Source organism: Pteropus alecto, unplaced genomic scaffold (genome assembly GCF_000325575.1).
Source record: "Pteropus alecto unplaced genomic scaffold, ASM32557v1 scaffold131, whole genome shotgun sequence".
In the NCBI taxonomy this organism is placed as follows: domain Eukaryota; kingdom Metazoa; phylum Chordata; class Mammalia; order Chiroptera; family Pteropodidae; genus Pteropus; species Pteropus alecto.
This window is the reverse complement of record NW_006434709.1, coordinates 14,485,242-14,509,741: the sequence shown is the minus strand read 5'-3', so window position 1 is coordinate 14,509,741 and position 24,500 is coordinate 14,485,242. Positions and strand designations below refer to the sequence as shown.

At 36.5% G+C, this 24,500-nt stretch overlaps 1 long non-coding RNA gene and 1 pseudogene across 1 annotated transcript in view; both read right to left on the bottom strand.

Moving 5' to 3' along the window:
* Positions 1–24,500, bottom strand: part of LOC112477892 — a 109,142-nt gene that overhangs the window by 53,605 nt on the left and 31,037 nt on the right. The gene's annotated exons all lie outside the window — the stretch shown is intronic.
* Positions 13,206–13,324, bottom strand: LOC112478019 (annotated as a pseudogene).

The window sequence follows — 24,500 nt, the reverse complement described above, 5'->3', positions numbered from 1 at the left end:
CTCTTTCAAAAAAAAATGTTCCCCTCCCTGCACAAATGATGAAAGCAGCTTATTTGGTTGTTGTGTTGCGATGTGTAATGGCAAAGGAGAGAGAAAGGAGGCAGAATTGAATCAGTCATTTTTCAGCTAGATGCCTTAGAATTCTGTATGTAGAAATAGTCATTACCTCTAAGTATCCTGTTTCCATTATAAAACTCCTCCAAACTTATTTTTTTAATCATAAACCAATGAACAGAAACAACTGCTGAACTAAAATTTTACTATTTAAGGAGCAACAGTAACAGCATCATATATACAAAGGTCATATTTAAACATTTCATCACCCCTGTGAGACAAAATTTATCAAAATATGTCTTTAGGTTACACGTCTGGAGGGAAGTAAGGGTATCCGGACATGGGCAATGATGCTTATTTGATGAAACAGAAAGACCCATTCCAACCATATCATTTAGCTGTGGACAACAAATTTTCCCTGGATTAATACAAATGAGTCTCTTTATTTTTCAACTAGTTAGGTATACATCTTTGTCTCTAACAAAAATGCTTTATTCTATATGATTTAATAAACACAGAAAATATTCACTGACATCTCCCTCATCGGTGTCTACAAAAAGTCTGTGTATGCATGTAGGTGTTTGGTCTTCTGTCATGTCAGCATTAGCAGAACTCAAAGATGGTCCTTTGGATGGTGCTTTTTATTTCACTCGGTCTGCTTTAGAGTGTACCTAGACTGATGTGAAGATTCATCAAAGACATGATTCCACATTCTCTGCCCTGACTGCTCTCTTTCTCATCTGTTATCCTTCCAGAGATCTAAGGCCCCGTGTGTCTGGCTGAACTCCTCTCCTCATTATCCAACATCCACGTTCGTCCGTTGCCAACTAGGGCTGTTCTTTGTTCTTCGGTTCTTTGCCTTTTATTCTCAGAGCCCAATATCAATACTACTCATACTGTTCCAAATGTTCAGAATCAAACATCACATTAGCAATTCTTTCTGAGTTTGCTGTTTGGTTTTTAAAATTTTTTTTTATTTATATTGACTCTTTTTCACATTTAAAAATACATATACATTTCCTTTAAAAGGTGGGTAACCTTTGATCCTCCGAGAGGTTGAAAAAATGTCTTTAGGTACTGCCAGTTCATATTAAATGGCACATATAGATTTGACTTTCACTTTGCCCTATCTTGATTCCAATCATTCATATTTAATGTTACACATACTTGACTCCTTGACTTTTTTTAATCTCGTATGCTGAATGGTGCACAAATTAGTCCCATATTCAACTATCCAGCAACTTGTTATTATCAGCATTGACTGAGCTATCATCGTCGTCTATTCATTAGCTTTCAAAAGATTTAAGCTTCTCCTCGTGTATAACCTAGCTGTGTTATTTATCATATTCTGTCAGTAACTCCTAGTGGTATCTGCTTCACAGCAATAGATCATCTTCTGAACCAAACTTTTCATGAATACCAGAACTGCCATTCTTCAGCTACCAGTGTTAAATAACCTTGATGGGGCTCACTTGCTTTGATAGATCAGACCCTGCTGTCCTAGTAACTCAGACATAGCATCTCATCACTAAATAGTCTTGTTTCCCAATGAAGAAAACTACTAACTCCCTTCCCAGAAACATTCTAGGAGAGTAGATCCACAGCCTCTTTAAGAAAACTGTATTCTGTCTCATTTGGAAAAATCCTCAGCCCATGAAAGCTTTTCTTCTCCAAGTACATAGCAGGGCAGGTGCTAGATAGCAATACAACCCCATTTCATGGTGTTTCAAGGTTTCAAATAGAGAAGAAGCCCTGAAATAGTGATTTCATTATGTTCATTTCAGTGCTGCTTTTTTAAATCTCCTGGAAAGTCTGTCCTCTGGACTAACTGGGATTGGTTCCTAAAGTGAAATCTCACAAACCCAAATAAACAGCATTCACCCTCACTTCCTAATGGCATCAGACAAAATAAATCTGGCTTGTGAATGGCTGGCTCAGCCCAGGACTGAACACAGGATACATATACTCAGAGTATGCTCCATGGATACCAGCAACCAATATTATGTCCTTGGACTAAGGACATGACACATTTCTAATATGCGGCTTCTTCCCACACCATTTTGTTGTCTCTTGGCATATTTCCATATGACTACCCAATTAGGCCATGGAATAAAGAGATAAAGCAGAGCCAATGGATAAGGTAACCTCAGACAGATAGAAAATGTCCACATTTTAGTATGAATCATGGCAAAAAAAAAAAAAAAAAAAAGTTTATTTGGCAAAAGAAAATGTGAAAATAAGGAAGAAAGGGCAAATACTGATTTTAAAAAAAAAACCAGCCACGGTTCAGAATAGAACATAGAAACAACCCAGACTAGTTATTTCCACATAGTATTTAACAAACATTGGTTGAATTGGAGTCTTTCTTAAAAGCTGTATCATTGTAGCCAGGGTCCACTTTAATAGCATGGAAAATAAAGCTCACATGTAGATCAGCAGGGCAAGCTCATTGAGGAGGAACCATGCTATGCAGTCCTTCAACGCTATGTAAAAATCAGTGATCAATAAATATCTATGAAACAAATAGGCAATTAAACAGATAAACATTTAAGTCCTTCAGTGACCTCAGCGCTATAGCAATGCCTGCCCAGGACCACGAAGCTATAACTACAATGAAATATTCCACTCTGATATTACTATAAAAGTTGAAATTTCCTATTATAAACTTAGCTTTTATGCTTCGAACTGAGAGTGTTTTTACTTGGATAACAGCATCTCCTTCGGCCTTTTTCTCCCTTACGTAGACATTTTGGTTGCATTTACCATCTATAATGTAGCAGACACAGGTGTTGCTACAAATTTCGTGTTGCACTGCACTGCAGGACTTACAGCATGTTTTATCATGGAACCACTTTTTGGCCTTAATAAAACACAGCACCGCACAGCATGACATTCACTATAATCTAATTAAATACAATGCCAAGGGAAATATGTCACTGTAAAGGTGAAACACACATGTTATTTCCTTCTCCTTTCTAGGCAAGGGGCAGCTAATGCACAGTTTGGGAAGAAGGTATTTAATGTAGTGAGGTTCAGAAGTTTGCCAGCAAGGCGCGCGCACACACACACACACACACACACACAAAAGTAAGGCTGTAGGGGAGAGATAACATAAAGAGAAATATAAGGAGGGAGAAGATGCAATAACTGATCAGCAGTCTTTCAATTATTTTTTTCTACTTAAAACAAAGTCTCGAAGAATTTCTACACTTAAAAATTTCTGAGAAGTGAAGAGTAAGTATCTTTGAGCAATGAAGAAAAGGCAAGAAAGATCTGTTCTTACCGCCATTACTGGCCAACTTCTAAAAGAACTCATAAATAACCTCCTGCCAAAATAGTGAGAATTTATCTTTTTTCTCCACTCTGGTGTGACAACAGATAGGTAAGGTAAAAACCATCACCAAAGGACAAGATATCTGGATTCCAGTCCTGGCTACTCTTTTTACTGACTATAACCTCGGACATGTCAAGTAACGTTTTTGGCCTCTGTTAGCTTATTTAAAAGATGAAGACATTGGATTCAATTATCAATGCTGAGGTTCCAATATTGATTTTATGTAAGAAAATCTATCCATTTGAATTTCTGTCTTACTTGCAGTCTGAAACTTCTGTTAGGGTCAGTAGAAGCTGTATCTAACAATGCAAGTATATGCAAACCTAGGGTAATAAACACAACACACAACAAGCACAAGTAACACTCTTTTCTCACCTGTACAGCCTAGACTTGGGCAGCGAAGGAATATAGTACTTATAAAGTTGATTTACTGATTATCAGGGAACAAGCTAGTGTACCCCTTTTGGCAAGTAACTGGTGCATTTATTTGCTTGAACAGGGGAACCACTATACTCTCAAAGTGTTTAGAATGGGGCCTGGCCAAAGTGCACTAGGCTCAGTGACTTTTTGCTGATTGAATGAATTTAATGTGTAAAGCAGTTCTTCAAAGAACCCCCTGTAAGTTTAGTTAACATGTACAAATCTTCAGAGAAGGTAGCAAAACTAATATAAAGACTATTGGCAGATCTTGCTTGGGTTACTGCTTTAAATCTAATTCCTTCCCAACCATTTAAAGTATTTAATTTTAAAAGGGTTTATTTCTGAATCGGTTGAAGCTATTTTTTGTTTTGTTTTGTATTGAGATAATGACATAGAAATCTTGATTTCATTTTCAAATTAAGTTTCTATTAGATAAATGTCAACCCAAACTAGAAGAGGGGAATCTTTTACAATTGCAGATCAAAGGATACCCACAAAATTCTATTAAGAATAAAGTGCCTGAGTAATTCTTCATCTAAATGGGACACTTTTGAGAATGAGAGGGAGCACTATTAATAATTATACTGAAACAACAACATAAACTAAAATATATGGCCAACAACATAAACTAAAATATATGCAGTTGTTTGGGCTAATTTTTTGTTTATTTGTAATGGGGGTGTATGTTGAATTATAGATATTTTTTAAGAGAAATGAGAAGTAATGAGAGTGCAATATAAAAGATATAGAAATAGAAAACATTTATTTTTTTCAAGAATAGAGTTCAATTAATACTATTCATTAAATACAATAAAATAAATTTACTTTAGATCTATATTTAAGTGAAAGAAAGGGGCATGAGAAAAAGAGAAGAGTAAATAGATAGGGAATGGACAGATAAACAGAGAGTGGTAGATAAGAAGAAAATCAGAGAGAAGCAGAGTAACCGAAAAGAAAAGTGGTGTGCCGTAATTAGACCCAAGAAGCTATTACAGGTTGGGTTTCCCAGGAGGAAGGTGATGAGATGGAGACTGGCACATAGGATGTTTAATAGGGAGAGCTCTTGGGACCAACAGCTGTAGAAGCATGGGAAAGGAGGTGGGACTGGGCAGAGGGAAGAGTTAAGTTGCAGTTCAGAACCAACAAAGGCTTCCACCTACCCCACAAGAAACTCTGGAGCTGGAGAGCCCTTCTGACTTGTCCTAAGTTGGAACAAGGGAGACAGGTCTTTAAACTCAAGTGCCAATCAATTATTGTACATGAGCTGCCTCTGGAGGGGGCATGACTTTGAGTGAGGCAGTTTTCTGCTGTTGAGGTAATCTCCAAGAAGAGCTGAAGGCACAGAGTCCACACAGAAGCTTGTGTCTAAATAGGTCATTTGGTTTCTCCCTCTTTCTCAGCCTCTATGTGTGACCTTGCACATATTTCTGGTCTTCATTTTTTTTTGCTTATTAGAAAAGTAAATACCAGATTTTACTATTTCACTTGATATATCCTTTGGGGTTAAAATGTCCTCGAGGTCACAACCTGCACCTTTTCCTTACTGTTTTAGCCCAATAGCTCTGAAATAAAACCAATTCACACAGCAGATGTGCATAAATAGCCTTTGAGAATCAAAATGGGATTCAGTCTGACCTCCAGGGTCTTCCACAATCTGGAGCCAATTGAACATAATTACTTCCTTCTTTATGGTAATCTTTCTTGAAAGAATTGTCCATATTTTCCTTGGATTAATTAATATATATATTTTTTGGTTGCCTAAATCATCATGGCTTTCTCTAAAATGCTGAGAGCAATCCATCTCTCTCAGCCTTGGATTGCATCAATGAGAATGTATAAATATCTCTTGTTGCTCATAATTTTAATAAAATAATAATAATGACAATAATAATAATAATAATAATAATAAAGGACTATTTTTAGTAAAACTGAACTTCCTTCAAAAGTTCTAAATATCCATGCTTAATTTTTCTATTTATCTTTCACCTCCTACTTTTCCAACACTCTGAATGATGATTTCAAAGTATTTTAAAAAATGATCTCAATTTCTAGAAGTGAAATTGCTGGCCTAAAGGGTATACATATTAAAAATATTAATACATATTGCCAATTGCCTCCAGAAATGTGCCAGTTTACATCCCCATCAGCAGTTTATAAGACTGCCTGTTTTCCCACTCCTTGTTCAATATTCTTTGATTTGAATATAGTTCTGGTTTGCACTTTTTTTAGTGTGATTTTCATGACAAAAGTATTGTCAAATTTAATTTTTGAGACTCGTGCATTTTTCACTGGCTTATTAGGTGTTCTAGTTGATTCACAGGTGCTCTAAGTAAAATTAAACCTTTGATTTTAATGTGTGTCAAAGATGTTTTTTCCCAACTTGTTCTTTGTCATTTAACTTTGCTTCTAGTGAGTTTCCGCCATAAAAACATTTAAAATTTTATGTAAAAAAAAAATCCCTAAACAATAACAATATGAACATTTGCCTAGTCTGTCCTCTTCTTTTTCTAACAAACTTGCTATACATGTATAGCAAGATCCTTATAGAAAAAAATCTAAACCTAGTTGCAAATTGTCATATGAGACCTGCCCAACTACACAAGGAAGTTGAGATTTTTAAACATGTGGGATAATTTTTATAAATCACCATTTTAAAAACCATTTCTAAGTGCTGAAGTTTTTAATTTGCCAGGATAATAGTTTACCCTTTAAACTGATACTTGCATAAAAATCATGTGATTTTAACTTGTTATTTGTTAATTCCTCATATTTCAATTAACTTCGTTGGTTTTTTTTTTAAATTTATAACTCAGTTTGCCAGTTTTTCTAAGAAGTTTTAGATATTTGTGATAATTAAATTTTTCAGTCTCTAGTTAGTTTTATCTTCTCTCTCAACTCCTTGCCACCAGCTAAGAGTTGCTGGGTGTTTTAGTGGCTTTGACAAAACAAGTCAACATCTTCAGAAAAATTTAAATGGGGACAGGCAAAGCTCAAAAATAAAATTCTAGTTATACACAGATTTTTCAGAGCACCTAATCCCCATGTTGTTCAAGGGTAGGTTGTATACACTTTAAAAGAATGCATTGCATTGTTTGTAAATTATACCTTAATAGTCAATAATAATAAACTTCACTGAAACGTTAAAAAAAAGAAGCAAAAAAAAAATAAGATTCTAAATACTTTAAGCTGTAAGAAAAGTAAAACTGTAATTTCAACTGGGACTAGATTCTTATGGAAGTAGCATAATGTAATCACACATATCTGAGTTCAAAGGCTGACCAGCAGTGTGACTTATAGACAAATGTCTACTGTTCAGACCAAATTTCCTCATCCATAAAATAGTTAGCTCTAAAGTAATTGATAATTTGATCCATGAAGATCAAATAGACACTTAAGATAGTAGCTGGTGCAGAGTAAGCAACTCAGAAAACAGTAGCTATTATTGTTAACTTGAATGTTCAGGGTAAATGCTCAAAATGTATGAAATATCAATTACAAATATATACAGTTTAGTACATTTACCTTTATGAATTGAACACCAAACCATGTTTCATGATGGACTCCAGATTTATGATTAAGCAAGCAAATAATTAGCAATACCTGCTTCCTTTATATACCATGTGTTGGGTTCTCCCAAAAGTTAAGTACAAACCAGTTATTTCTGAATCTTTTAATTTTTTTTCTTAAAAGAATTGAGGGGTTCACTTTCTTTTCATCTTGATAAGTATCAGGCTGAGGGCAGGCCACACAGAACTGGTTGTAACTAGGAATAAACACCATATAACCATTCTGTGATAAATTATTCCATTAATACTGTCAAGTGAGTCTTTCCATAGATGATTTCAAATGTCTACTGTTCCCTCATTAGCCATTTGTCTTATATCTTTTTACTTTAGCATGTATACATTCCTCCACAAATCTGCAACAATGACTAAGGAGAACATTTTCATAGTCATATGCTTTAAAACATATTAGTATTTTCCTTTTATTTTTATTAATAAACATATTTCTTTAACACTGGTTGTCACATTTTTGATGCTTGTCATAGGCTTATAAACACTAACAAGATTAAGAAAAGCTTTGAGCTATCTGAATAATTGCTCACCTTATGTAAGAATTATCTAGCAATTTATTAAGTTAAATTATGGCTGAAGCCTTGCTGAGTAGCTAAGAACATAAGCCATTTCGGATTCAATAAGAAGTGGAAAAGTTTGAGAGAAGTCCAAGCTGAATACCAACCAACTGAGCATCTATTGATCTGGCTGTTTTTCTATATTTAATTAGAAATTGACTTCTGCAGTCATTGCACATTAGTAACATATTAAAACAAGTAGAGAGATTTGGAGTATTCCAACATTTACCTGAAAACCTAATATTATATGCTGTTTCTACAAATGCAATATCAAGTGTAGCATTGAAGTAATTATCTGGATAATTTAAAAACTCACGATATGCTATTAAAGGGAAAGGGTAAAAAGTAGGGAATAGAGGCTTAAATTATCCATTAAAAAAAACATTGCCTCTCTTTTAACCATTGTTAGTTTCCAAATGAAATGCCTCATTTAGGTGACAAGAACTTCCAAAGCAGAGAAAATATTTCGAAGTGATTATGTCTAATTGTTTTTCAAAGCTTTAAAAAAATATATTCACATCTATAAAAAGAGAGGAATTCTGTCTCCGGAGTAAAACTTCATCTAATTTATTTAGGTTTTCCCTGCAATGTCAGCCTTGCTCAAAGTCTTCATTGTGTTTAAAATGACTGGGAAGTAGCTTCCCTCCCTGGTTCCCTCCAATGAGGTCATGGTGGGTGGAGAAGATACACAAAAGTTTAGACAAGACAACCCGAAATTGGTTTGAAAGTGAAAGTTGGAATCACTATTACAGAGATCACTGACATTATCAAAGCATTTTATCTTAGCCATGCCATCCAGATTCCCTGAACCTTCCCCCACCCACATGAAACTTGATAGCATATAAGCCAGAAACATAAGTCCAGATCTGTCTTTCTACCTTCCTATTAGCAGCCTTCCCACCAGCCTGGCTTCCCAAGACAAGATGATGAAGATCTGGACAGAATTCCAGACAGGAGACCAGTACTAACCTCGGGTCACTGCCTCACATGTGTATAAATTGTTTTCTTTGAGGAAGCCACAGATCGAGATTTCTTTTGACAATTTAACATGAAAAGTTGTGTCACACTGATCAATCCCTAAGTTCACACTCTTTGAACAGGTTGAATGAAGTAAAATAAACCCACCATCTGTTCCTGACATTTGTTTAATTTTGGAGGGAATCTAAAATTTGACTAATTCTGTAAGAGGAGCTGAGAAAACATAAACAAAGCCTCTTAATTTAAAATTGACTAAACGCATGTTTTTCCCAGTTCCAGACAATCTGCTGTCTTCCAGCTGTGCTTGCTCAATTCTGCATCATTCTGGGAGCCTTGGTGTCACAGCGCTGAATAGGCAGGGTTCAGTAGAGATGAGACTGTGCCAACCTGGCCTTCCCCGCAGCATACAAATGAGTGCCCTTATGAAAGCATTAATAATGCAGAGCACAAGGTAGACGGCTTGGCAGGGCCCTGAATGCACATCAACGGAGGCAGTGGGACTCGCCAGCCCGAATGTGTCTGCACAGGCTGCCTGTCTGTGAGTGTGCCTGTTCTCCTAATCGCCAGTCTCCTTTCTCGTCACCCTCAAGGGCTTCATGAATAAAAATGAAGGACAAACACTTTCTGCCTCTCTTTAGTACCTCAGCAGGTATACACTTAATAAACTTTCTTATCTCTCTGGGTACAAATGACCTCAGAGCTGAGACAAACCCAAAACTGCCATTACTTTTTACTTTTTATCCTTTCAACCACAAAAAAATATGCCTGAGTCACTGATGAGGAGGAGGAGAGAATGCATGGATGACAAAAGTAAAAAAAAAAACAAATTCATTTCAAAAAGATGCAGAATGTCCACACAGAAAATAACCACCTACAGTCACAAATGTGCCTCATTCCTTAGCAACCCATCTGCTTTACTCACCAAAGAAAAACCAATCAAATTGAATAGTTTTCATGTGTCAGCATGTGATAAGGAGTCCCCAGTAACTCTAAGAAAGATTTCTAAACATCTTTGACAAGATTTATTTGGATTGTATTAATTCGATTGTCATCTGAAGGGGATGGCCATCCCCAAATTCTAAAGCTGGTTGCAACTCCTACAAACTTTACATTAAGCCACCACGAAAAGTATAAAGGAAAAAACTGACATTACAGGGTATTTTCACATTGTAATTTATAGTCAGATTATGGCCTTTATCAGGTTCATAATATTACAATATAAAGACACAAATTTATGGGTGAGCCAGACAACAATTAAACATATTTTTTAAGTTATAATTATCCAAAAGTAGATTTGTTTTTATATGTAGCAGCTTATTTCATTCCACAATGAATAGCACACACTAGACATTTGCTAAATGTTTTGGATGAATGGCTGACTTAACACTTATAAATTGTAGATCTTGCCAGCGGTTTCTCCTGTTTCCCTAAGTGCTCACTGCCTCCTTCTATCAAGCAGCTGAGGTAGTTTCCTACAAATGCATGCATACACACACGCGTGCATACACACACACAATCATGGTAAAATATAAATAAGACAACGTAAAAATCAATGAAAACATAAACTAAAATAGGAAGACAAAATAAGGTGAAGATAAAAATGCAAACACATGTTCATAAGGCCCTGTCCAGTGGCCTCCAAACTTCCTGAGGGCCAAAGGAAAGAGAAAAGTAAATTTTTCTCAGCAATTTACACACTTGTGTTACCAGAAAGAACAAAACGTCTCAATTCCTCAAAAGCAGCCAAAGTCTAAATTAGTAACAGCATTAAACAAAATGTTCATGTGCAGTATTATAGAGGAGGTGCCCTATCCTTATCAAAATCTCAGTAGGATTTTTAAATAGAAATTAACAAGCTGATCCAAAAATTTATATGGAAAAGAAAGAAGCTAAAATAACCAAACCAATTTTGAAAAAAAATAAAAGAACAAAAAAAAATAACCAAACCAATTTTGAAAAAAAATAAAAGAACAAAATTTCACAGCATACTCTAAAGCCATAGTAACCAAGACTGTAGTACTGATGGAGGATAGACATATAGATATATGAAATAGAATTAAAGATTCTAGAGATAAACTCTATTATTTTGACAAAGATGCCAATACAATCCAATGTGGAAAGGATGGTCTCAAAAAATGGTGCTGAGATCATTGAATATGCATATACAAAAATAATAACTTAGACCCTTACTTCACACATGTACAAAAATTAACTAAATATGGATCATAGATCTAAATATAAGCTAAGCCTATAAAATTTTTAGAAGAAAACATAGGATAGAAAGTTTATGATATTGAATTAGGCAAAGAATTTTAGATATAGTACCAAAAGTACTACCTATAAAAAAATCAATATATTGGGCTTCATTAATATTAACAATGTCTGAACTTTGAAGGATACCATTAAGAAAATGGAAAGACAAGTCAAATTCTGGAAGATAATACTTCTAAATCATCACCTGATAAAGAACTTGTATTCAGAATATGTAAAAAAAACTCTTATAAATGATTAATAAGATAAACAATCCAATCTAACAATTAACACAAGATTTGATTAGACATTTTATCAAAGAATATATACAAATTGCCAAAAAAACACATGAAAAAAAAGCGTTAGTACCATTAGTCATTAGAGAGATTTGAATTAAAATTATAATGAGATATCACTTCACACTCACTAGGATGCCAATAATCAAAAAGCCTGTAAATAACAAATGCTAGTGAGAATGTAGAAAACCAGAAACCCTCATCCATTGGTGTTGGAATGTAAAATGGTGTCACCACTTTGTGAAACAGTTTGGCAGTTTTTAAAAAGTTAAGCATCAACATCCTTATAATCCAGCAATTCCTTCCTAGGAATTTACCTAAAAGGAATGAGAAATATATTCACACCAAGACATATAATGTAAATGTTCATAGCAGCATTATTCATAATAACCAAAAACTAAAAACAATCCAAAGTAACTGGTAATTGGATAAACAAAATGTAATATATCCATGCAATGAAATAGTAATCAGCAATAAAAGATAAAAACTAGTATCTGTTACTACATAGATAAACTTCAAAAACATTACATAAGGCAAAGAAGCCCGATGTAAAAGGCCACATATAGTATGATTCGATTTATGTTAAATATCTAGAAAAGGTAAATCCATTGAAAGAAAACCCAGATCAATGGTTGCCTAGGGCTAGGAATAGGAGCAGAATTAACTGCAAACAGGCATGAGGGAAATTTGTGGGGTGATGAAAATGTTCTAAAACCTGATTGTGGCGATGGTTGCCAAGTCTATAAATTTGGTAAAAATCATTGAACTGTATACTTAACAATAGGTGCATTTATTAAATTTTATCTCAATAAAGCTGTTTTTCTTTTTAAAAAGTGGGGAGGGGAATGGGCAGTCACCTGACTTCTAGAAGTTCATCATCTAAGAAGACAGAGATGTGTTTTAAACAAAATTAGTAAGTGTTAATTCAGAGAAATAACAAAATACCAAAGGAGGAAGGTGTTATTACTTCTAACTATGTCAAGGTTACTTATATCAAACCAAGATCCCTGGGAGAAGGTAAACATGCTGATATTCTCCACTGCTTTCTCCTTGCAGCATTTTCCAATTTTTAGTGTAGGTAGATCCTTGAGCAAAAAATAGTAACTGAAAGATTTCAACCAAGGTTTGAGAAGCCAAGGTACCAGAGAAAAGGAAATCACAAAATCAAGACCCCAACCATCTGCACAGCTTTTCCTTAGAGTCATCTGTCAAGTTCAAAGTTGTGCAGGACAACAAGCAAAGTTGAAAACTGGAGCAAAGAAAGTAAAAATCCAAGCATTGCATATAGCAGACAAAATGTGGAGCTCAGGACTCTCGAGGATGAATGGCACTCATAAACACCCAATTTTCATTTCAAATCCCTGAAAGCCTTACTCTAGGTGAGATAAATAAACCAACTGTCACAAGGACTGAAATCCACCTTAAACTGTATTCTTCACTAACTGGATCAAGGTGATCTACCCCACTTTAACACAGTCTAACTGCTGGCTGAAAAAAATCTTCCCTACAGAAATGTAGGTTTGCAACCTCAGGAGCTTTCTGGGGTGAAATCAAAAAGTGGGCCCCATACACAGAGGGCAAGGAGAGACTGAAGAAAGTGGCAGACCACTTCAGACTGGTAGGTGGCAGTTTTTATTTGTTTGTTTGTTTGTTTGTTTGTCTTTAGGCAAGGCAACCCTTGGTTGACCTCACAGATTGCAAGGACCTTGTCAGCTTACAATCCTTTATTTTTTTATTTTTACGCCTATAGCACCTGGTCTTCTTAGGTGGTCTCCCATCCAAATATTAACCAAGCCTAACTCTGCTTAGCTTCTGATATCAGATGGGATCAGGCTTATTCAGGGTAGCATTGCTGTAGACTGGTAGGTGGAAGTTTTAAAAAACAAAGGAACTTACTTATGAGGCATGTCTTGGGCAGCACAAGATGAGTAGATATCTGCATCTGCCAGAATATCGAAGTTTATACAGAGGCCCTAATGGGATTCAGTTATGTATACCATCCAGATGGTCTTGACAATACCTTACTGTCTCAAGGTTGCATCCTCCAAATGGCTTCAGCTGTGGAAACAGTGAATGGAACACACATTCCAAGCACAGGGGAGGGGGTGAAGAGCCTCTGATTGCCCAAGTCCCACTCCTACAACAACCAGTGACCACATCCTCTCAATGACCTCCTCTAACAAGGAATAACATATCATCCAGATTATCTGTAAGTTGTGATAAAGTCTGGCTTTAAATGTTTAAAAATGTAAACATGAAACATGTGAAAATACAATAGAAACAGACCTACCAGCGATCCAGATAATGGAGTTATTAGATATTGAAATTATTTAATATACTTATGAAAATAAATTGTAATATGGAGAATTTCACCAGAAATCTATGAAAAACCTTTTCCAAGAATGAAAGAAATATACATACAAGTCCAGAAAGTACAGAAAGTCCCAAACAAGATGAACAAGAAACTTTAAAGGAATTTCTTTAAGAAGAAGAAAAAAAACCCATAAATATGAATACTAAAATGGCAATAACTACCTGGCAACAATTACTTTAAATGTAAATGGATTAAATACTTCAAACAAAAGACAGGGTGGCTGAATGGAAGAAAACAAGACCCATTCATATGCTGCCCACAAGAGACTCACTTCAGATCAAAAGACACACACAGTCTGAGTGAAAGTAAAGGGACAGAAAAAGATATTTCATGCAAATGAAAATGAAAAAAAGCCGGGATTGCAGTCCTTATATCAGACAAACTAGACTTTAAAACAAAGGCTATAATTAGAGACAAAAAAAGGATATTTCATAATGATAAAGGGATCAATCCAACAAGAGGACATAACCCTCGTAAGCATTTATGTACCCAACACAGGAGCACTTAAATATACAAAGCAAATATTGATGGACATAATGGGAGAGATCGACAGTTATGCATACAGTCAATGGAACTTTAATGCCACATCATCAATAGATAGGCCTCTCATACAGAAAATCAACAAGAAAACAGTGGCCTTTAATGACACATTAGACTACATAGATTTAATTGATATCTTTAGAACATTGCACCCAAAGCAGCAGAATATACTTTCTTTTCAAGTGCACATGGACCCAGCATGATTTACAGTAGCCAAGATATGGAGGCAACGGAGGTTTCCATGGATGGATGATTAAATAAAAGAGATGTGATACACATATCCAACGGAATAAAAAGTCATAAAAAGGAATGAAATCTTACCATATACAACCACCTGGACATACCTTAAGGGTATTATGCTAAGTGAAATAAGTCAGGCAGAGTAAGAGAAATACCATACGATTCCACTCATATGTGGAATTTAAGAAAAAAATAAACAAACAAAACAGAAACAGACTCATAGATACAGAGAACAAACTGATGGCTGCCAGATGGGAGGGGGATTTGGAGAGCTGGGTAAAAAAGGTGAAGGGGGAAGTACAAATTGGTAATAACAAAAAAAGTTATGGGGGTATAAATCATAGCATAAAGAAAACAGTCAATAATATTGTAATAACTATGTATGGTGCCAGGTTGGTACTAGACTTATCAGGAAGATCACTTCATAAATTATAGAAATGTCTAACCACTATGCTGTACACCTGAAACTAATATAAAATAATATTAAATGTCAACTTTAATTTAAAAATAAAGAATAAAATAATAATATTATTATTGTAAAATAAAAAGCTGCATCAAAAAAAATTAAAACAGGATTTTGGTCAAGATGGCAGAATAGGTAAACTCTGTGCTTGCCTCCTCCCACAACCACATCAAAATTACAACTACAGAACAGCCATCATTGGAAGTCACCTAAAGTCTAGCTGAACAGAAATCCTACAACTGGGAACACAAAGAAGAGGCTACCTCAAAACAGGTAGGAGGGACGGAGATGCAAAATGGGCTGGTCCCACACCCACATGTAGCAGCTGAGAATTGGGAGGGCTATCTCAACTGTAGAGGTCCCACCAGAAGAGCAAGGGGTCCCATCCCCAGACTAGGCTCCCCAACCCAGAGCTCAAGTGCCAGGAAGAGAAGTCTCCACAACTTCTGGCTATGAAAACCAGTAGAGATTGTGGCCGAGACAGAGAGTGGCTGGAGTGGCAGACATTCCTTTTAAGGGGACTGCGAGAGACATACATGCTATTGGACTCACTTACTCTGAGCTCCACCTCTGAGGCAGCACCTTAAAAGATGCCAGGGACATACAGGGAGGAATTGAGTTGTCTGGCTTCAGGGCAAGGGCTGGAGGGGCAGCTTTCTCCCAGACAGAAGTGCTGGCAGAGGGCATTGTTCTTTTGTCAAGCACTTCCCTGCCCAGCTTGTGGACAAAGGCAGCCACCATATCTGAGTCTGCAACACTCATCACTCAACACTGGTGGTTCCCTGAGACCTCGACCCTCCCAACATGCGGGTCCACCCTGCCGCTTCCAATGGATTTTCTATACAAATGGCCTGTCTTAGTTCTTGCTGCAGATTTTCTAAAATCTCTCAAAGTTTCACAAAATGTAAATAAGCAGCATCTGGCCTCCACATGCCCCATACCTCTTGCTGAGCAGCCTCAAGTCCAGCACTAGCAGCAGCCAGCCTCAGCTTCCAGCTCGGCTTCTCAAGGCACATCTAAACCCAGTGTGGGTGGCACACATCTACGGATTGCTTGGTGGCTCATGCCAGGTGGCCCCTGGCAGGGCACAGGCTGTAGCTAAACTTCACCTGCAGCAGGGTGCCCCCCTCCCAGGAAGTTCCAGCATGCATACCCAGTGGCCAGCTTTGGTCTGAGCTAGAGCACCACCGGGGCCACATCAAGTAAAACACACCCAAAGGGCAGACTGGGCAGGCATCAGAGCACTGTTAAAGCAAATCCTGCTCCACAGGGTCAGCCTCTGCCCAATAGTTCCTCCGTTGTAATCACTGGCCAGTCCTCATAACTATTCAGCCTGAGAGTCAATCCCTCCCATTAACATGCAAACAGCAACCAAGACTCAACTACAACAAAAGAGCACACAGAACCCATACAAGGGACATACTTGGAGCACCTGGCCCAGGTGACCAGGGAAACTGAGCCAATGGCCCTCACGGTACACCTACTACATAAGGCCAGTCTACTAAGACCCAGAGATAGAGTACTCCTACCTAATACATAGAAACAAACACAAGTAGGCAGCCAAAATGGGGAGACAAAGAAACATGACCCAAATGAAAGAACAGAACAAAACTCCAGAAAAAGAACTATAGAAAATGGAGACAAGCAAACTACTAAATGCAGAGTTCAAAACACTTGTTCTAAAGATGCCAATGAATTTAGGGGAAGAGTAGATGAACTCAGAACTTTAGCAGAGAAATAAAATACATAATAATGGAGATAGAAAACATAAGAAAGAACCAGTCAGAAATGAAGAATACAATAACTGAAATGTAGAATATCTTAGTAGGAATCAACAGATTAGATAAAGCAGAGGAGCAAATCAGTGATTTAAATGATAAAGTGTCAGAAAACACCCAATCAGTATAGCAACAAGAAAAAAAAATTCAACAATTGAGGATAGTTTGAAGAGCCTTTGGGACAACACTAAGCACACCAACATTTGCCAGAAGGAGAAGAGAGAGAGCAAGGAATTCAAAACTTACACCAAGAAATACTGACTGAAAATTTCCCTAATCTGGCAAAGGAAATAGACATACAAACCCAGGAAATGCAGAGTCCCAAACAAGATGAAGCTAAAGAGGCCCACACCAAGATACATCATAATTAAAATGCCAAAGGTTAAAGACAAAGAGTAAGTCTTAAAAGCAGCAAGAGAAAAGCAGTTAGTTACCTACAAGGGTGTTCCCATAAGACTGTCAGCTAATTTCTCAACAGAAACTTTGCAGGCCAGAAGGATTTGGCACAAAATATTCAGAGTGGTTAAAAGTAAGAGGCTACAACCAAGATTAGTCTATCCAGCAAAGCAATTATTCAGAATCACAGGACAGATAAAGAGCTTCCCAGACAAGAAAAAGCTAAAGGAGTTCATCATTACCAAGCCAGTAGTATGGGAAATGTTTGAGGGACTTTATTAAGAAAAATAAAAAAGAAAAAAAGACTAAAAATATGAATAATAAATGGCAATAACTACAAATCTAGCAATAATTGCTTTAAATGTAAGTGAATAGGGTAGATGAATGGATAAGAAAACAAGACCTATACATATACTGCCTACAAGAATCCCACTTCAGGTCAAAAGATGCACACAAAGGGATGGAAAAAAGATGTTTCATGAAAATGGAAACAAACAAAAATAGCTGAGTCAGCAAAATTTATTATACCAGACAAAATAGACCTTAAAACAAAGGCTATAACAAGAGACAAAGCGGGACCCAGTTAGCCCACTTCTGGGTATTTCTCCAAAGAAACTTGAAATACTACTTTGAAGGGACATTTGAATTCATTTGTTCATTGCTGCATTATTTACAAGAGTAAAGATATAGACGCTACCTGGGTGTCCATCGATGGATGAATGGATAAAGAAGTAGTACGCATATACAATGGAATAATACTCAGCCATAAAAAAGAATGAATTCTTGCCATCTGCAACAACATGGATAGACCTAAAGAGCATTATGCGGAATGGAGTAAGTCAGAGAAAGACAAATGCCATATGTTTCACCTATGTGGGAATCGAAAGAACAAAATTAACAAACAAGCAAAACAGAAACTCATAGATACAGAAAACATTTTGATGGTTGCCGAATGGGAGTGGGCTTGGGGACTGGGTATAAAAGGGGAAGGGATTAAGAAGTACAATTGGTAGTTACAAAATAATTATAGGGATGTAAAGTATAACATAAGGAATACAATAAATAATATTACAATAACTATATACAGTGTCAGATGAGTACTAGACTTACCAGGGTAATCATTTTGTAAGGTATATAAATGTCTAATCACTATGTTGTACACCTGAAACTAATATAATATTGTAATTTAAAATTTTAATTTAAATTTTTTTTAATTTTTAATTTTAGGAAAAAAATAAAAAATAAAAATAAATAAAAATAAAACCTTCCACAAGAAAATTCTAGGCCCAGAGAACTTCATTGGTGAATTCTTCCAAATATTTAAAAAAGAAATTATGTTAACATTACACAATGTCTTCTACAGACTAGAAAAAGAGGGAACACTTACCAAGTCCTTTCACATAGCCACCATGATCATGATAACAAAATCTGACAAGGATATTAAACGAAAACACATATGTCAATCTCTTTTATAAATATAGATGCAAAAATTCTAAGCAAATGGAACTTAGCAATATATGAAAAGGGTAGTTCATCACAATCAAATTGAGTTTATTCCAAAAACCTATGGTTGATTTAGTGTTTTAACATTAATTCAATTTAAATGTGGCTTTTACCGCATTCATAGAATAAAGGAAAAAACTCATGTCTTCATCTCAGTAAATAGAGACAGAAATATCTGATAAAATTCAACGTGCATTCATAAAAAAAATGAGTTCAGCAAAATTAGGAATAGAAAGGAGCTTGCTTAATTTAATGAAGAGTATATTTTTAAAACCTACAATATCACACTTAATGATGAAATATTGAAAGCTTTATCCCTAAGATCTGGAATGTAACAAGAATGTCAGTCATCACCACTTTGATTCAACCTTGATCTATCCAATGAAACAAAAGAAGAAAAAAAAATGATATAAGAAATTAAAAGGAAGGAAATAAAACTGTCAATATTCACAGATGACATAATAGAGAAATCTAAAGGAATATATATGATCTATTCAAATTAATAAGTAAGTCACTGATATAGGTTCAAAAACAAATTGTATTTTTATATAACAGCCAAAAATAAAAAAATAATTTGAAAATAATTTTAATGTGATATTTTTAAATAATGTTTATTAAAAAAAAATGAATACCAAGAAATAAATCTAATGAAAGATGTTCAGAACTCAATACAGAAAACAACAAAACATTACTGTGAGAAAATAAAGAAAACTTAGATGTACTTAAGTAAACCTAAGTATTGCAAGACTCAACATTGCAAAGATTCCAGTTTTCCTCTATATTGACCTGTAGATACCATGCAATCCCAATCAAGAGTCTTTACTGATTTTTTTTTTAATGGAAATGACAAGATGATTCTAAAATTGACATGAACATTCAAGGGGCCTGCAGTAGCCACAGCAATCTTGAAAACCTACAACACTGGCAACATGGTAGGGAAAAAGATGATCTTTATACTAAATGGTTTTTGAGTAAATGATATATCCATATTTTTTTAAATGAACCTTAATCTCTATCACATACCATACACATACATATGCGCACACATATGTGTACACACACACACACACACACACACCAATTCCAGATAGATTAGATCCAAATGTGGAAGATAAAACAATAAAGTGCCTAAATGACAGCATAAGAAAATATCTTCACAACCCTTTTTAAACATAACACAAAAAGCACCATAGAGGAAAAAAATCATTAATGAAGACTACATTATTCTCTTTATCAAAAGACAACTTTAGAAGAGTGAAAGTTAAGATATTTGTAACATATAGTTGATAAAGGACTTATATTTCAAATATATAATGAACTGTAAATCAATAAGAAAAACCAACAACCGATTTTAAAGAATAGGCAAGTGACTTATAAAAGAGGACATCCAAATAACAGATAAACTTATGAAACACTATTCGACATCATAGGTAACTAGGAAAATCCACTTTAAAATCACAATGGAATGTCATTATATACCACCAGATCGGCTGTTTTTTGTTTGTCTGTTTCAAAACAGACTATACCAAGTGTTGATGGTGATATAGAATAATGAAAATGCTCCATCATTGCTGGGATAGCTGCAAATTTGTGCAGCCACTTTGAAAAACAGTTTATCACTGTCCACTAAATCTGAAGACAGGCATATCCTTTGACCCAGCATTTCCACTGCAAGTTATATAGCTAACAGAAATATGTGCCAGACTCTTAGAAGAAATATTCATGGCACATTATTTGAAATAGCCAGAAACTGAAAACAGTAGCAATGTCCCTCAAGAGCAAAAAGGATAAATAAATTATGGTATATTCAGAATGAAAATGAATTAAGTACAGCTATCCATAACAATGTGTATAAATCTTAAAATATAATGTTGAAAGAAAGAATTCAGACACCAAGGGTACTTGCTGTGTGAATCCATTTATATAAATCTTACATAAAGACAGAATAAGTTACCTTTTTGGAAAGGGTAATGACTGGGAGAGAGCAAGAGAGAAGTGTATGGGGTGGTAGTAATGTATTTATTTTACCTGAGTGATGGTAATATGAGTATGTGTATTTGGTAAAAATTCATCAAGCTAATATATGTATATATAAAATATACATACTTATATATGTGTGTGTCATACTTCATAAACAGTGTTTACTTTGGAAAATGCTGTGGGAAAGCAGATTAAATGTTTATTAAAGAATTTCTAGAGCTAACATTTCGTCAATTGGTTAGTTTCTGCCACAGTGGGCCTTCTTCAGGAGGAGGCAGAATCAGCAAGGTGACCCACTGACCTACTTTCCATCAGGGAACATATTGATGGAAACTCCCGGGTATGTCCTACCTGAGCGAAATCAATGGCCTCCTTTGCAAACAGCAGAGCAGGAATTTGTTGTCTTTCCAGCACTGGAAATGAAGTCCCACTGATTCATCTCCCTTTTCTCATCCGTCACCCCCACCACCCACACACCAATAATCGTGGCCGTTTATTTTATAGCTAAGACAAAGATGAAGTTGCTATATGTCCCTGAAAAAGACGAAGGTGACTTTTCCCTGTGGTGCTTGGAAATCAGCTTTTCTGACTGCCTATCCTACTCTGCAATACTTTGGGGGAGCAGTTTGGACTGAAGAAACAGCATGGAAGTCATGGACATGGGGATGGTAGCTGAAGGCATAGTTCTAAAGGCGTTCACAGTGAGAGTGAGTAGGAAGTGGGGAGGAGATGGCTGAGGCTAGATGCCTAGATAGATAGAAGCCAACATTTAAAGACTGCATAAACCTAGAAGTGCCCGAAAAAAAATTTAAAAGACTGCAAAGGGGCCAATAGACAGGTGAAAGGACACCATAAAATTATGAGATGGCTGTTCTAATAGGTCTACATGTTCTTTCCAAAAAGATTCTGATTCTCTATGAGTACAAAGGAACACGGAGGAATGGGAGAGAGAGAAGTGGGCCCTGGCTCCACATCTTGGCCTTCCAGCAACATGCTGAGAGGAGAGGTAAGCACGCTGTCTTTGATTCATTTCAGAAACAAAACGACATGTCCCCTCCTCCACAGCACAAATGCAAACTGTCCCTGAGCAGGTCCTTCCCATGAGTCTCCCTTTAGAAGCCCTAAGATACACAGTGCTCCATCGAATATGAGCAGCTCTCAGTGGACCCCTGGGAGTGATGCAGAAGAGTTAGAGGTGAGGAGCTAGTGACCCATTAGAACTAAATTAATACAAAACTACAAATATTCACTTGTCAAATAAATACGAAGTTTGATATAAACAATGGGCTCACAAACCCAGCAAGATCCTCCCCAAGGAAGGTGAAGCGGGTGGCTCTTCTCTGCCTGGGCATTCAGGATACCTCTATTTCTATCTTGGACCTTTCTCTTCCTCCTGGTTTAACCTCAGAAAAGTCATAACCCTATGACAAAGGGTAAAAGAAATGAAATGAAATAAAGACATTTCCAGCATTTCAACCTCTGTATTTCTATTGCCAAATTTCTAAACTTACTCTGTTGAACATACCTTTAAGCAAATGACTTGCCTTCCAAAAAGACACACAAGACCCTCCTATTAGAAGCATCTCTTTTGAACACCCCTTTCCTCTTGACATTAGCATATTATGATCTCCAGCATTAACTGTCAGCTCTCATTCTCTCCATGGTCCAGCCTCTCCTTACCTGCTCACCAGTTTTCACTGCTCCCAAGCAAAGACCTCTGCTTGAGGTGACCTCTCTCTTTCCATGCCCATCTCCCCTACCCCCACCCACCTTTACTTCATCTTCTCCTCATGCCTCATCTCTTCCCTTTCCATTCAAATACTTCCACCTAAGTGAAGCTGTCACTAGCCTTCCTGACACTGATCTCCTTCTGGGACCTTGCAGCACTGCATCTGCAATACATAATTTGCACTCAAAGAGCATGTGTGGAGTGTTTTAAAATATGGCCAATTTGGTCCCAGGGTTATCTCCAGGAAAACCAGCAGGCTGTCTCCTACAAAGCCTCACAGGGTGATATTCTTTAGGTTAATATTTCCTGGACTTGCAGGCTCAGATACCACATGTGCCATCACACCATGAGTAGGTGGTTTCCCAGGAAGAACTTACATGGACAGGCTCCTAAAACCCACTCCCTTGGAGTCAGTACAGGAGAATTGGTTGTGAACTTAGACACTGAGGCTGGACGACTTGGATTCATACTCCAACTCTACTATCTGCTGGCTGTGCAACCTTGGGCCAAGTACTAAATCTCTCTGGGCTGTATTTGTTTGTTTGTAAAACGGAGATTTTAATAATACCATCCTTAAAAATTGTTATGATGATTAAATGAGTTAATACATGCAAAGTGCTCGAAACATAGTAAGCACTCAATAAAGGTCAGCATATAAGTGTCCCAAGGAGGTTATATTTATAAAATCTGGCTAGCCTAGTTTCTTCTTGGTAAACATGGACCAAAACCAAGTAGACTTTGGGTTCAAATAAAGAGAAGCAGTAGAGCATGATGGTTAAGAACTTGGGCTTTTCATCCTGGCTCCAGCACTTATTAACCGTGTAACCTTGGGCAACTTCTTTAACTTTCCCTAAGCCTTAATTCTTGATCTACACAACAGGGATGATGATAACATCTTCATCATAGGGTTGTTGTTAAGATTAATTGAAAATGTCAACATGGACTTCACACTGCCTAGTGCACAGAAACCACGCAATATATACTAGTTTTTATCGTTAATATTTAACCCCAGCCGTATGTTCATTTCACCGTACTCAGCTGCCTCTTGAAACTAATCAGCCCCTTTTTCTCTCCTTTCCCTGTTTTACTTTTTTTAAGACCCAGATAGCATCTTCTGACATTCTGATCTTCATGCAAACACATAAAGAACTTTCATGGGGCCTAGATTACAATGGAGAAGACATGCTGGTCTACAGTTCAGAGGCACATGCCAAGGGAGAAGACCCACGTTTGAGTGTGACCCTGCCATATTATCTGTATGGGCTGAGCTGGATACCTAACATCGCTCTGCCTCATTTCCCCATCTTCAGGAATCAACAGATAATCAATATGGAGATGATTTGGAAAGTTTAAAGTACTGTTTAATGTGAACCAGTAGCAGCAATAATAATAAAAAAATTTGTGCCCTAATTTGAGAAGGAGCACAGTTAAGAGAAATATACCGGATCCCAAAACAGAACATCTTGGGTTCCCCATCTGCAAATTAGTGATAGTAATGACTTTTCTATAGCACTGGCCTGAGAAGCAAAATGAAGGTGTAAAGCTCCTTGAAGGAATGGACTCTGTAGAAATGGCAAACAGAATGGAATCCTCGCGTGGCAGGGATATTGAGGCACCTTACTTCTGGCAGCACAGAATTCAGTTAAGCAATGAAGCACAAAATGAAACCAGAATTGGCTCCTCCAGATATTGCATCTTATCCTTCTTTACAACTGTCAGCTCCCCAACTAAGGAGCAAAGACTGAAACTCAAGTCTGGCAATTTTTATTTCTCATTTATCTGTAATGGGGTCCATTAGAGAGTCGGGGCTAAGTTTTCTCCCAGACCTGGAAAAACATTACATTTGCCAGTCATCTACAAGAGATGAACAACGAACATCAAGGAAGAAAACTGACTCTCAAAATAGATTCTTTACCTAAAGGGTGCTAATAGAATACTCTCCACAGAGTCTCCAAAATTCTGAATACCTGTAATATCCTGTGGAGCCCTAACTTAGCAGAGATACCTCAGAAGGCCTCACAGCTCTGACAGCT